Source organism: Portunus trituberculatus, chromosome 23 (genome assembly GCF_017591435.1).
Source record: "Portunus trituberculatus isolate SZX2019 chromosome 23, ASM1759143v1, whole genome shotgun sequence".
Taxonomy (NCBI): Eukaryota; Metazoa; Arthropoda; class Malacostraca; order Decapoda; family Portunidae; genus Portunus; species Portunus trituberculatus.
In genome coordinates, this window is record NC_059277.1 from 12,370,820 (window position 1) to 12,375,819 (window position 5,000).

Consider the following 5,000-nt stretch of genomic DNA (forward strand, 5'->3'; position numbering starts at 1 on the left):
TGGTGCTTTTTGTATAACTCTTGTAACAAAACCTGACTGAGAACCCAACATGGCTGGAGCCCCGTCTGTGCATATCCCACAAAGATTGCCCCAGTCAAGACCTTCAGATTCAAAGAATTCTGTAAGTTTCTGCATTACATCTTCACCTTTTGTAGATTGTTCAAGAGGCTCACAAAACAAGAATTCCTCCTTCAGATCCTCATCATGAACATACCTTACAAAAGCCAGGAGTTGTGAGCAGGACTGGACGTCAGTGGACTCATCGAGTTGAATACTGAATAATCCAGCTCTTTTGATTTCCTGTATCACCTGCTCTCTGATGTCATCAGATATTTGGGAGATTCGGCGTTGCACTGTATTATTTGAGAGTGAAATAGCATTCAGCTTTTCAGCACTTTTCTCACCCAAAACAAGCTTTACCATTGTTTTGGCACATGGCAAAATTAATTCCTCCCCAATTGTGTGAGGCTTCTTTTTCTTTGCTATTTCAAGGGCTACAAGAAATGATGCCTCCACTACGGCAGCATTTTGTTGATGAAAGGAACCACTGGCATCAAGTCGCTGTCTCTTCATGTTCAATTCTTGTCGACTAAAGAAGGAACGATCTTTGCCAACATGTTGAGGATGCTTGGTTTCCAGATGTAATCTAAGCTTACTGGGCCTTAGTGATTCAGCTGTGAGTATTTTGTGACAAATCACACACTGAGGCTTCACTACACCTTTATCAGTGATGCTTGTAAATCCAAAATCCAGGTAGTTGTCATCATAGTTGCGTTTCTTATTAGAAGCCATCACTGTACCTGCAATGCACAAACAAAAAACTGCTATTTCTAACACCGCAAACATATGTCATCACCCATGATTAGAATAATAAAATGATAAATATGAGGTAGAAAGGAAGTTAGATTTAACGTTACAAAAAAGTTATAGAATGTGCATAAATACAGCAGATATTATTTACCTTCTTAATATACTTCATGATGCAGGGCTTACTTACCATTAAAGTGGTATTGATGTTGGCTTAAGTTCATATAATACTGAAGTATTCACAGGTGGGAGGAAACTGATTATATGGGGAGGCACACACGGTGATCAATGTTGTAACTGTGAATGTCTGGTTAACTGAATAATATGAACATCCTTGCTGATACGTAAGATTCAAGACCAGGTTATCATACAGAATACACAGCTTAGGAAGCCTTAGATTAGAATTATGTTGAGTTAAAATTATCTTGCTTCCCTAATACATCCCCATGTCTTGTTTTATGTCAAGAACACAGAATCAGATAAAAAGAAAAAAAGGGACGTATTACCCATGTGTCTGGCAGCAAGGCATTGCACAAACCTGTACTGAACCTGTAAGTTCCCTCCACTGGCTACCTACCCGCTAAACTCCTTTGGTTTTATTTATGCATAGCCTCAGATTATGGCCCCCTACATTCTGCTATATGGCCCCCCAGGGGGCCATGGCCCCCAGTTTGGGAACCACTGGACTAGAAGGAAGAAGAGGAGGAAGTGAAGAAGTCAGATGAAAAGGAGGAGGAAGAAGAAGATGGACGAGAGGAAAGAAGAGGAGACAGAAAAATCGAAAAAAGAGTCAGATGAAAAGGAGGAAGAGGAAAAGTTTAAAGAACAAGAAAAATAAAAGACAAAAAAGAAAGAGAAAAGAGAGAAAGAAAAAAGAAAAGAGAAAAAAAAGTCAAGGGTGTCTAGATAGGAGAAGAAAAAGAAGATGAAGAAGAAAAAGGAAAAACAAGAAGAAGAAGAAAAAAAATGAATGAACAAGTATATGAAGAAGAAAATTCAGCTTTTGTTGTTGTTGTTGCTGTTCTTGTTGTTGTTATTGTTGTTGTTGTTGTTGTTCCTGTTGTTGTTGTTGTCGTTGTTGTTTTGTTGGCACAGTTTGGTTGTTGTTGTTGTTGTTGTTGTTGTTGACATGACTTTCTTGATGAATAAAAATTAGATGGATTTTTTTTTAGCTAATTCATAAAAAGAGCTCCAAAAAATTTCATGATTCATTTGTTTTGTTTTTCTTCGCTTTATTTTATTTTATTTTTTCGTAATTCATCCATTTATTCATTTTTTCTTTCATTTCTTTCAGTTTCTTTTATTTTCCTTCCTTTTCTTTTGTTTTCTTTCTTTTTTTCATCGTTTCTTCCTACTTATGTTTTCCTTTCATTATTTTCTTTATATCTTTCATTCTTCCTTCCTCCCTTCCTTCCTTCCTTCATTTCTTTCTCTTATTCTTTCTTTATCTTTTTCTTTCATTCCTTCTTTCTCTCACATTTTCCCTTTCATTGCTTTTTTTCTATCTTCCTTCTTTCCTTCCTTCCTTCCTTCCTTCCTTCCTTCCTCTCCTTCCTTCCTTCCTTCCTTCCTTCCTTCCTTCCTTCCTCCTCCTCCTCCCTCCCTCCTTCTCTCTCTCTCTCTCTCTCTCTCTCTCTCTCTCTCTCTCTCTCTCTCTCTCTCTCTCTCTCTCTCTCTCTCTCTCTCTCTCTCTCTCTCTCGTCTGAGTGGATCTAATCGGCTTTCTATTGTCACTGCTATCCTCCTCTGTGTGTTAATCCCGGTGGTCGCCTCTTGTTCTCTCTCTGTGTTTCCTCGTGGTGATGCTGTGCTCAGTTAAAATATTGCATCAGTGAACGCTGAAGCTTAAATACAGGAAGAGGAGGAGGAGGAGGAGGAGGAGGAGGAATACAAAGGAATACAAAGGAAAGACCAAGCAACAACAGACCCTGGGGTCCTTACTAGGCTGCTTGGTTAACTATTCTATACTAACTACATAGTGTTAGAGACAGGACAGGAAAGCAGAAGGCTCCTCCCCACCCACCCATCCCACCAGCCGAAGCTGGCCGGAAAAGGAAAGGCACCATGTGGTATTGAAAACCAAATGGAATTTTAGAGGATAGAGAAAGAAGTTGTAATCTACGTCTACTCTTGTTTGTGGGGACTATGTAGGTGCTTGACGGTTATGTAGTGTGGTGAATGTGCGTGTGGGTGGAGTCACAGTGTGGATGTCGGAGGGTGGTGCGGCAGCCTTGCCTGGCGCTTTCAAGGAAGGCAGCAGTCAATCAGGCCCCAGCTCCGTTCACTCCACTGAGTAAGCGTACTTTCCCTTGAGGGACGCCGTACACTGATTTCCCCTGCAACATTGATCCCTGGTTGTCCTGATGGTGATAAAAATTAACAGGGCCCTAGACAAACACAACCCGTCACAGGTCGAAAGTGGGAGTAGTGACCGTTAACTCAGGGTTATCTGTGAGTGTAAGTATAGTATAGTGTAATGTAAATGTGGACACAGTGTAGAGGTCAAGAGGTGGTGCGGCAGCCTTGCCTGGCGCTTTCAAGGAGGCAGCAGTCAATCAGGCCCCAGCTCCGTTCAGTCCACTGTAAAAGTGTACTTCCCACTAAGGGGCGCCGCACACTACATGGTTACCCCCTGCAGCAGTGACCCCTGGTACTTTAATTCCCGATGATGATCACTACTGTCAGGGCTCCTGACTTTCCACAGCCCGTCACAGGTCGAGAGAGAGTAGTAGTAGTAGTGACCGTTAACTCGGGGCTGTCTGTGTCATGTAAGGAGGGTAAGTGTATTCGCGAAACACCCCGCAATTCACGATCTGAGGCATATTTCTTTATGGCGCAAATTACTCGGAGATAAACAGTGACAACCGGGGATTAGTTTCGAAATATTTGTCAAGACGAATTTTGAATGTCTCAATAGTACCTGAATCAACTACGTTCGATGGCAAACCGTTCCAAATATTGATAATGCGATTAAAGAAAGAATGTTTGGCTTCGTTTGTTTTAAATCGCTTTCCTATTACCTTGAAACCGTAGGAGGAGGAGGAGGAGGAGGATAAGAAGTAGTAGAAGAAGAAGAAGTAGAAGATGGAGGAGGAGGAGAAGAAGAAGAAGAAATAGAAGTAGAAGAAGGAGGAAAAGAAGAGATAGAAGTAGAAGAAGAAGAAGAAAAATCAGTAATCGCGACATTATTTATGAATACTGAAGCTTAAACACGAGAACAAGAGGAGGAGGAAAAGGAGAAGAAGGAGAAGGAGAAGGAGAAGGAGAAGAAGAAGAAGAAGACAAAATAAGAAGAAAAATCCGTAGAATCGTGACAATACGATTTGCATATTTAATTTTTTGGTTCTTTATTTCTTTCTTTCATTATTTATTTATTTATTTATTTATGTACTAGTTTTACAATGAAGGGACAACATTTCTCTGCATTTCTCTTGATTTATTTGGTTTATTTTGTGTGTCTGTCTTCAAAGGGGAGACTTATCTGTTTCCCTTCACTCACAACACATACTTAGAAATAGATAGATAGATAGATAGATAGACAGATAGATAGATGGATAGATAGATAGATAGGCAGATGGACAGAAAAAAAGAAAGATAGATAGATTAAATGACAGAAAGATAGATAGAAAGACCAGAAAAATAGATAGATTGATAGATAGATAGATGGATAGATGGATAGATAGATAGATAGGCAGATGGACAGAAAAAAAGAAAGATAGATAGATTAAATGACAGAAAGATAGATAGAAAGACCAGAAAAATAGATAGATTGATAGATAGATAGATAGATAGATAGGCAGATGGACAGAAAAAAAATAGATTAAAAGACAGAAAGATAGATAGAAAGACAGAAAAATAGATAGATTGATAGATAGATTCATAGATAGATAGATAGATAGATAGATAGATAGAAAGAAAGGAAGGAAGAACAACAATTTTTCCACACCACCTCGTAAATTCTATAGCTCTTCTTATCACCACCACACCACACTACACCACACCATACCACACCACAAAAGTACTAACCAATCCCACCTACCCACCACAACACCACTACCACCACACCACGAAAGTACCAATCCTTCGTGCCTACCACACACCACCACAACACCACCACTACACCACAACACCACACCACGGAACTACCAACCATTCCTGCCTACCACAACACAACACCACCACTTCACAACACC

The 5,000-nt window shown here is 40.0% G+C and overlaps 1 protein-coding gene and 2 pseudogenes across 2 annotated transcripts in view; 1 reads left to right on the forward strand and 2 right to left on the reverse strand.

The window, feature by feature from the left end:
• LOC123507809 overlaps window positions 1–1,484 on the reverse strand; it is a 2,712-nt pseudogene extending 1,228 nt beyond the window's left edge.
• LOC123507810 (innexin inx2-like) overlaps window positions 1–5,000 on the reverse strand; it is a 79,016-nt gene that overhangs the window by 46,416 nt on the left and 27,600 nt on the right. The window lies entirely within an intron of this gene.
• LOC123507720 overlaps window positions 1–5,000 on the forward strand; it is a 70,260-nt pseudogene that overhangs the window by 35,231 nt on the left and 30,029 nt on the right.